General features: G+C 43.0%; 1 pseudogene; it reads left to right on the top strand.

The window, feature by feature from the left end:
• The first annotated feature begins 6,314 nt into the window (after window positions 1-6,314).
• Window positions 6,315-9,199, top strand: LOC128930905 (ubiquitin-associated protein 2-like pseudogene; annotated as a pseudogene).
• The last annotated feature ends 952 nt before the right edge of the window (window positions 9,200-10,151 follow it).

The following is a 10,151-nucleotide window of genomic DNA, read 5'->3' as shown; positions in this document are numbered from 1 at the left end:
CTGTGTGGCGATTCCTCAAGGCCTTAGAAATAGAAATTCCATTTGACCCAGCAATCCCATTACTGGGTATATATCCATAGGACTATAAACTGTTCTACTATAAGGACACATGCACACCAATGTTCATTTCAGCACTGTTTACAATAGCAAAGACCTGGAATCAACCAAAATGCCCATTGAAGATAAACTGGATTGGGAAAATGTGGCATATATACATCATGGAATATTATGCAGCAATCAGAAATGATGAGTTTGTGTCGTTTGTAGGGACATGGATGAACCTGGAGAACGTCATTCTCAGCAAATTGACACAAGAACAGAAAATGAAATACTGCATATTCTCACTCATAGGCGGGTGATGAAAAATGAGAATGCATGGACACAGGGAGGGGAGTACTAAACACTGGGGTCTTTTGGGGGGAAAGGGGGACGGCCAGCATGCGGGGGAGCTGGGGAGGGATAGCCTGGGGAGAAATGCCAAATGTGGGTGAAGTGGAGAAAGGAAGCAAAACACACTTCTATGTGTGTACCTATGCAACTGTCTTGCATGTTCTGCACAAAACCTAAAATGCAATAAAAAATTTTTAAAGAATAAATAAATAAAACAGCTGACACATATTGAGGGGAAAGAGCAGAAGCAGAAAAGGACAAGGGAGTAATCACATTCCTTCATTTATAAGAGAGGAGCCCTCATCACCCAATCACCCCTTATTAGGCCTCACTAAATTATTCTACTAAATACTTGAAACATTAATTTCTTTACCATATGTCAAATTGCAAAGATTACTCTTAATATTTTTCAGTTTGTGTCAAGTCTACAACACGTTGTTGTGCAGAAAAAAAGTCACCCAATAGACTTTTTGGATGGCAGTGTGGGTTAACTGTTGCTTTTCCCAATGGCAATAATAAAAAGAGTATTAATAATCATTAAAAAATGGTCTGAGACCTTGAGCCAGAGCTGGTGACTCTACTGGCCTGTCTTCTCATCCCTGCCTTCCCCAACACACACTTTCAGAGTCACAAGGCAGCTGAGGAGAGGAGAGCCCAGGCTTCAAACTCAGCACAGAAGACAGGCCTCTCTGCAATTAGAAGGGAACACTGAATCTGGGAAGTGACCTCAGAGGAGGAAGAATGCAGGTTGGGGGTTAGGGCTCAGATATAAGAAGACTTGGAAGCTCAGGACCAGGAGAAAGAAAAAGCTGTGTGATCCTGGCGACCTAGGTCTCCCTTGGTGACCCTGTGCTCACCAGGGACTAGCAGAGACAGAGGGGGTCTGTGACTTGAAGGGGAAGATGAGTGCAGCCACATACCCCTGGCTCTCATGTAATGTGTGGTCTTCACTAAAATGAGATAGTAATTTGGGGGAAAGAGCAGAAATATCTCACTTTCTTGTGTTTTTTGTTTGTTTTTTTGTGTTTTTGTTTGTTTGACAAAGGTCTCATTCTGTCACCTAGGCTGGGGTGCAATCATGCAGTCTTTGCAACCTGCGACCTCTATTTCTGGGGCTCAAGTGATTCCCCTTCCTCAACCTCCTGAGTAGCTGGGATTATAGGCACTTGCCACTGCACCCAGTTAATTTTTGTACTTTTAGTAGAGATGGGTTCTCACCATGTTGACCAGGCTGGTCTCAAACTCTTGAGCTCAGGTTTTCCACCTGCGTTGGCCTCCCAAAGTGCTGGGATACAGGCATGAGCCACTACACCTGGCCTCCAAATGAGACGTTTTGATCTGAATTTTTTCCTCCTCCAGTGGTCAGCATAGAACATTTTTTCAACATGTTAGTTACTTCCTAATTACAGGATTGTGACATCAAAGAAAAAGGTGTATGTGAAGCTCTAGTCGTCATATTATACACTGTGAGGTGACTTCTCAGTCATGATCTTACCTAAGAAAGAATTCTGCAAAAAAAGAGAAGAGAAAGAGAAGTCAAAAATGGTGCCATCAGCCCAGGTGATTAGTCATTCTCGGTTGATTGCTCTGTTTCCTTACTGCAGATGTGTTTAGCACTCACTAACCTCTGACTCTGCAGTCTTCTATCTGACACATGGGTTTGCACTCACTCATGATCCTGTTCGGTCTCCTTCCAAATCTATGTAACTGTCATTTTATAAAATGCCGCTTGTGAAAATGCTCTGGATGGGAGATTTTCCTGGGCAGATCTTCACCCCAGGCCTGGGTTCCGGACAGGGAGTGGGCTCTACTGTCAGTGTGGTTGAGCTGCAGGATTGTTTAGAATGGAAACAAATGGATGTACCTCTGCTTTCCTTGGACCAAAATTAAAGAAACTGCACACATAATAGTGTATTAATATCCAGGAAGAGCTGTGGAATCTTAGGCAAAGAATACTGACAACATAAAACCTGCTAAGCTAGACTTCATTACTCATTTGAAGCTAAATCAAGTGAATCAGTGTTGTTTGAGCCTCTAAATAGAATCCATAAAATTCTAAAATCACAAATGAAAGCCAATTCCATCTTTAAATTAAATTTGTAGTAAGTGGTACCCTTGTTTGGAAAACAAACTCTTCTGGAAACTGACTAATACCAAAGCCATGCAGGAGGTGAGAAATAATTACTTACTCATGGGCTGAAATTACAGAGAGAATATAATATCAAGAATATAAGTTCATCCCTAGCTAATCTTAATTTAAAGTAATCTAATTCTCAGTGCTCATTATTGTAGCTTTGTGATATATTAAGCCATAAAACCTGTTTTGAAAAAAGTTCTTGAATATAATTTGGCAATTAATCTGCTAGCTATTTTATCTTCCCTACAGGAGTCAGGAATAACATTTCCAATATTAGGAGATGTATTTGCAGAGTACTTTCATTCATATAAAAGCACAAGAATGAAGCTAGTTTAATTATCTTATTATTTTATAAAATAATAAATTTAGGCCTCTTCGATTTGTTGATCTAGTAAGATCATATTTTATACTTGACACAGATTATAACTAGATGATAACAGAAAACATTTGGCCTTTGTCCATTATGACAAGACTATTTCTTCATGAAATTAAGGGTGAAGCATTCAAAGAAAGGTAACTTAATAACCTTAGTTTTTCACATTAAAAAATATTACAAACTTCAGCAGTTTTCAGAATTTAATATTTTGTTACATTTCTTCAGAGTTTAAGAATATTCTAACACCATTGCCAGGATTAATATTCATCTATTTAAATTAGTTCAGTAAATAATTGTTTTTGCTTTCAGATTCCCTATTTAAAATTGATTTTTGTTTTAATATGTTTAATAATTCTAACACAAAAATAACTTCATTTGATGTTTTTATTTATTTAAAAAAGTAATTATTCTCATAATTAGTGGTTAGATTTAATTTAATTAGATTTAAATGAGAAATTGCCACAATGAAAACTTTTGAAAAGTACAACCATACAGCTGGGTGTGGTGGCTCATGTCTGTAATCTCAGCACTTTGGGAGGCCAAGGAGAGTGGATAACCTGAGGTCAGGAGTTCGAGACCAGCCTGACCAATATGCTGAAACCCCATCTCTATTAAAAATTCAAAAATTAGCCTGCTGTGGTGTCAGGCACCTGTAGTCCCAGCTACTTGGGGGGTTGAGACAAGAGAATTGCTTGAATCTGAGGGGCAGAGGTTGCAGTGAGTTTAGATTATGCCAACTGCACTCCAGCCTGGGCAGCAGCAAGACTCCGTTTAAAAAAAAAATTACAACCACATCTTACAACTGAAAAGATACACAAAATTAAAAATATGTGAAATATTAAAGTATATCTATGTCTATAAGATTGAGATACACAGTGGTTAAGCACGTTGTCTACTCCTGAAATTTTCTTTTTACAATGAGGTGACTTTAGAAGTTGTATTAGTTTGTTTTCATGCTGCTGATAAAGAAATACCTGATACACCCATCAAATTTCATGAGACTTATTCACTATCACGAGAATAGCACAAGAAAGACTGGTGTTCATGATTCAATAACCTTCTTTTGGGTTTCTTTCACAACATGTGAGATTTCGGGGAGGTACAATCCAAGTTGATATTTGGGTGTGGACAGAACTGAATCATATCACTCAGCCCCTGGCCCCTCCATATCTCATGTTCTTACATCTCAAAACCAATCATGCCTTCCCAACAGTCCCCCAAAGTCTTAACTCATTTCAGCATTAACCCAAAATTCCACAGCTCAAAGTCTCATCTGAGACAAGGCCAGTTTCTTCTGCCTATGAGCCTGTAAAATCAAAAGCAAGCTAATTACTTTCTAGATACAATGGAAATACAGGTATTGGGTAAATACGGCCATTCCAAATGGGAAAATTTGGCCAAAACAAAAGTTACAGGGCCCATTCAAGTCCAAAATCCAGTGAGAAAATCAAATTTTAAAGCTCCACAATAAAGTTTTTACTCCAGGTGTCACACTTAGGTCACCCTGATTCAAAAGGTGGGTTTCCATGGTCTTGGGAAGCTCCAACTCTGTGGCTTTTCAGAGTACAGTCTTTCTCCTGGCTGCTTTCATGGGTTTATGTTGAGTGGCTGCAGATTTTCCAGGTGCTTGGTGCAAGCTGTTGGTGGATCTAGCATTCTGGGGCCCAGAGGATGGTGGCTCTCTTCTCACAGCTCCACTGGGCAGTGCCATAGTAGGGACTCTGTGAGGGGGCTTCAACCCCACATTTCCCTTCTGCACTTCCCTTGTAGAGGGCCTGCCCCTGCAACAAATTTTGCCTGAGCATCCAGGCTGTCCACACATCTGAAATTCAGGCAGAGGTTCCCATACCCCAATTCTTGATTTCTGTGCACCTGCATGCTCGACACCAAGTGGTAGCTGCCAAGGCATGGCCCTTCCACTCTCAGAAGCCACAACCTGAGGTCTACATTGGCCTCTGTCTGCAATGGGTGGGTCAACTGGGACAAAGAGCACCAAATCCCTAGGCTGCACACCACATGGGACCTTGGGCCTTGCCAACAAAATTACATTTTTCTCCTGGGCCTCTGGGACTGTGAAGGGAGGGGCTGGTGTGAAGGTCTGTGAAATGGCCTGGAGACCCTTTTATCCCATAATGTTGTGGATTAGCATTTGGCTTCTTTCTGCTTATATAAATTTATGCAGCTGGCTTGAAATTCCCCATAAAAATGGGGTTTTATTTTCCTTTTTTTTTTTTTTTTTTTTAAAGACAGAGTCTCGCTTTTGTTGCCAGGCTGGAGTGCAATGGCGCAATCTCAGCTCACAACATTTACCTCCCAGGTTCAAGCGATTCTCCTGCCTCAGCCTCCCAAGTAGCTGGGATTACAGGAGCCCACCACCACACCGGGCTAATTTTGTATTTTGTGTACAGATGGGTTTCTCCGTGTTTCCCAGGCTGGTCCTGAACTCCCGACCTCAGGTGATCTGCCTGCCTTGGCCTCCAAAGGTTCGGGATGACAGGTGTGAGCCACCACACCTGTCTGGAATTTTTCTTTCTACCGCATTCTCAGGCTGCAAATTTTCTGAACTTTTATGCTTTGCTTCCTTTTTAAAACAGAATGCTTCTAACAGGACCCTAGTCATGGTTTAAATGCTTCGTTGCTTTGAAATTATTTCCACCGTAAATAACTTCTCTCTATATCAAAGTTTCACAGATCTCTAGGGCAGGAGCAAAATGCCACCAGTTTCTCTGGTAAAACATAACAAGAGTTACCTTTGTTCCAGTTCCCAACAAGTCTCCCATCTCTATCTGAGACTGCCTCAGCCTGAACCTGATTGTTCATATCACTGTCAGCATCACTTATACAGGACAGAGATACCTATAAATTCCTACGTTTACTTACACTATAGGGGTAAGGGTGAAAGAAAAATTTATGCTTCCCTCCTTATGTTGAGAGAGTGCAGGAAGTGTTTCCAAAGTACATTTCTCTCAGCTCTGGCTTCTCAGATAATGTTATCAAAGTTTTTTCTGGGCCTGGGCTTCACCTGTTGACTGCCGTCAGCCTAATACAGAGAACTTGTTTCTCTCTTTGATTTTAACTTTCTTTCTTTCCTTAATTTCCCACCTCAGAACCTTGTCAAAAACTAACCCCTGAGGAAATCTCTGCCCAACAGAAGCTACGTACAGTAATTCAGATCCACTGGTCCAGGTAGCTTACATCCTGGAGCCAAAATATGGTACAGCAGCCACCAGATCCCACCCTGAGGCTGGTGACCTGGTAGCTATGGGAGCAGAAAATGAAGGCTCAGTACAATTTCCTCAAGATGAAAAAAAATATTGGGGGGGAAGGCGCAAGAGAGAGCGCTAGAGGAAAAAGGAGGGAGGGGGTGGGGAAGAGGGAATCTTATATTACATGACAGGGGCCATGCGGCCTGGGGTGTCAGTGTGGAGGAGACTGAGTATTCTGCCTTGTAAATACTGTTATTTGTATATACTGTAAATGATTATGTCGGTGGGCACTAACTGAACCTGGGGAAACTGGGAACAACCTCAAAACCAAAACCAGCCACAGCACAAGCAGTGGCCACAGGCCACTGCAGAAGAAATTCAACTTGCACAGTTGATTTCAGACCATAATGATGAGACTTTGAGGAAAAGGTGAAAAGATTGATATTACGGGCAAGAACCAGGATGAATGTGTAATTGCTTTGCACAACTGCAAAGGAGATGTCAACAGAGCCATCAATGTTCTTCTGGAAGGAAACCCAGACACGCATTCCTGGGAGATGGTCGGGAAGAAGAAGGGAGTCTCAGGCCAGAAGGACGGCAGCCAGATGGAATACAATGAGGAAGGCAAAGAAAATCGAGACCGGAACAGAGACTATAGTCAGCTACGTGGTGGGCCACCAAGATGGGGGAGAGGTGCCAGCCATGGATGAGAGTGTATGCATGGGGCGTTATCAAAACCAGCTGTGGTTTGAGGTCAGGAAAATGGATTGGATGGCACCAACAGTGGAGGGCCTTCTGGAAGAGGAACGGAAACAGGAAGAAGGGGCCGTGGCCAAGGCAGATGTGGCTCTGGTAGGCGAGGAGAAAGTTTTTCTGCTCAAGGAATGGGAACTTTTAACCCAGCTGATTATGCAGAGCCAGCCAATACTCATGATAACTATGGCAATAGTAGCAGCAATACATAGAACAACACTGGCCACTTTGAACCAGATGATGAGACGAGACTTGATTTCATTGGGGTTGAGGGGTCAAATTATCCCCGAAAATTTCAGACTGCTCCTGGTGCATGGAGGACTGCAACAGAGGAATGGGGGACTGAAGATTGGAATGAAGATCTTTCTGAGACCAAGATCTTCACTGCCTCTAATGTGTCTTCAGTGCCTCTGCCTGTGGAGAATGTGACAATCACTGCTGGTCAGAGAATTGACCTTGCTGTTCTTCTCGGGAAGACACCATCTACAATGGAGAATGATTCATCTAATCTGGATCCATCTCAGGCTCCTTCTCTGGCCCAGCCTCTGGTGTTCAGCAACTCAAAGCAGACTCCACAACACAGCCGGCTTCAGGGAACACATTTTCTCATCACAGTATGGTGAGCCTGCTGGGGAAAGGATTTGGTGATGGTGAATGAAGCTAAAGGCGGCAGTACTACGGGCTCCCAGTTCTTGGAGCAATTCAAGACTGCTCAAGCCCTGGCTCAGTTGGCAGTTCAGCATTCTTAGACTGGAAGCACCACCACCTCCTCTTGGGACATGGGCTTGATGACACAATCCCCATCATTGGTGTAGTATGATTTGTAGAACCCAAATGATTCAACAGTGCACAGCCCCTTTATAAAGCGCCAGGCTTTTACCCCATCTTCAACCATGATGGAGGTGTTCCTTCAGGAGAAGTCACCTGCAGTGGCTACCTCCACAGCTGCACCTCCACCTCAGTCTTCTCCTCTGCCAAGGAAATCCACATCGGCTCCATCGATGTCACCTAGATCTTCAGACAACCAGTCCTCTAGCCCTAGCCAGCTCAGAAAAAGCTGAAACAGCAGGAGAAAAAAGCCTCCTTGACTTCTAAGATTCCTGCTCTGGCTGTGGAGATGCCTGGCTCAGCAGCTATCTCAGGGCTAAACCTGCAGTTTGGGGCATTGCAGTTTGGGTCAGAGCCAGTCCTTTCTGATTATGAGTCCACCCCTACCACGAGCGCCTCTTCAAGCCAGCTCCAGTAGCCTATATACCAGCACGGCCAGCGAATCTTCATCTACAATTTGATCTAACCAGAGTCAGGAGTCGTTATCAGAGTGGCCCAATTCAGTCGACAACCTATACCTCCCAAAATAATGCTCAGGGCCCTCTTTATGAACAGAGATCCACACAGACTCGGTGGTACCTCAGCTCCATCTCTTCATCACCCCAAAAGGACCTGACTCAGGCAAAGAATGGCTTCAGTTCTGTGCAGGCCACACAATTACGGACCACTCAATCTGTTGAAGGTGCTACAAGCTCTGCAGTAAAATCTGATTTACCCTCCACTTCTAGCATCCCCGCTCTCAATGAAATGGTATCTGCACCTTCCTTAGTGACAACAACCAATCTGCACTCATCCTCCTTGGGTGGCTTGAGCCACAGTGAGGAGATTCGAAATACTAACACCACACAACACAGCAGCACATTATCTACGCAGCAGAATACCCTTTCGTCATCAACATCTTCTGGGCACACTTCAACATCCACTCTTTTGCACACAAGCATGGAGAGTGAAACGAATCTCTATTCTTCCTCCAGCACTTTTTCCACCACATCCAGCAAAGTCTCTGCACCTCCCCCAGTGGTCAGTGTCTCCTCCACTCTCAATAGTGGCAGTAGTCTGGGTCTCAGCCTAGGCTGCAACTCCCCTGTCACAGCCTCGACTCGAAGTTCAGTTGCCACGACTTCAGGAAAAGCTCCTCCCAGCCTCCCTCCTGGGGTCCCACCGTTGTTGCCTAATCCGTGTATTGTGGCTCCAGGGCTGTTACATGCCTATCCGCCACAAGTATATGGTTATGATGACTTGCAGATGCTTCAAACAAGATTTCCATTGTATTACTACAGCATCCTATTTCCCACACTCACTACTCCGCTGACTGGGGGGGATGGTAGCCTGGCCGGCAACCCTTATTCTGGTGACCTCACAAAGTTCGGCCTTTGGGATGCCTCCTCCCCAGCCCCGGCCACAACCTTGGCCCAACCCCAACAGAACCAGACGCAGAATCACCACACCACGCAGGAGACATTCCTGAAGTGTGGCTTTTCAAAAAATTGTAATTCTTCCTATCAATAAGCATGTAATGTTTTTCCATTCGCTTATGTCAGCTCTGATTTCCTTGGATAGTGGTTTATAGTTCTCCTTGTGGAGACCTTTCACTTCCCCTGTTAGATACATTCCTTGGTATTTCATTCTTTTTGTGGCAATTGTGAATGAGAGGTCATTCATGATTTTGCCCTTGGCTTAACGGTTTTTGGTGTATAAAAATGTTAGGGCTAGTGATTTTTGCATATTTATTTTGTATTTTGAGACTTTGACAAAGATGTTTATCAGCTTAGGAAGCTTTGGGGCTGAGCCGATATGGGTTTCCTAGATATGAAATTATGTCACCTGCTATCAACTGTAGTTGAACTTCCTCTCTTCTGATTTGAATGTCTTTTATTTCTTTCTCTTACCTGATTGCTCTGGCCAGTACTTCCAATACTGGCTTAAATAGGAGTTGTGAGAGAGGGCATCCTTGTCTTATGCTGATTTTAGAGAAAAATCCTTTCAACTTTTGCCTTTTCAGCATGATGTTGTCTGTGGTTTCGTCATATATGGTTCTTATTATCTTGAGGGATGTTTTTTCAATTCCTAGTTTATTGAGAGTTTTTAACCTGAATGCATGTTGAATTATGTTGAAAGATTTTTCTGCATCTATTCACAGAAGTCATGTGGTTTTGATCTTTAGTTCTGTTTATATGATGAATCATATTGATTTGTATATGTTAAATTAACCTCACATCCCATGGATGAAGCCTACTTAACTGTGATGAATAATCATTTTGATGTGCTGCTGGATGAAGTTTGCCACTATTTTGTTAAAAATGTTTGCATCAATGTTCATCAAGAATATTGGCCTGAAGTTTTCTTTATCTCTTGTGTCTCTGCAAGGTTTTGGTACCAGGATGATGTGGTCTTATAAAAAGCATTAGGGAGAAAATCCTCTGTTTTAATTTTTTGAAATAGGTTTAGTAGGAATTGTACC

This window comes from Callithrix jacchus, chromosome 14 (assembly GCF_049354715.1).
Source record: "Callithrix jacchus isolate 240 chromosome 14, calJac240_pri, whole genome shotgun sequence".
In the NCBI taxonomy this organism is placed as follows: Eukaryota; Metazoa; Chordata; class Mammalia; order Primates; family Cebidae; genus Callithrix; species Callithrix jacchus.
Note: the sequence above shows the minus strand (reverse complement) of the source record. Positions and strands in the feature narration are given on the sequence as shown.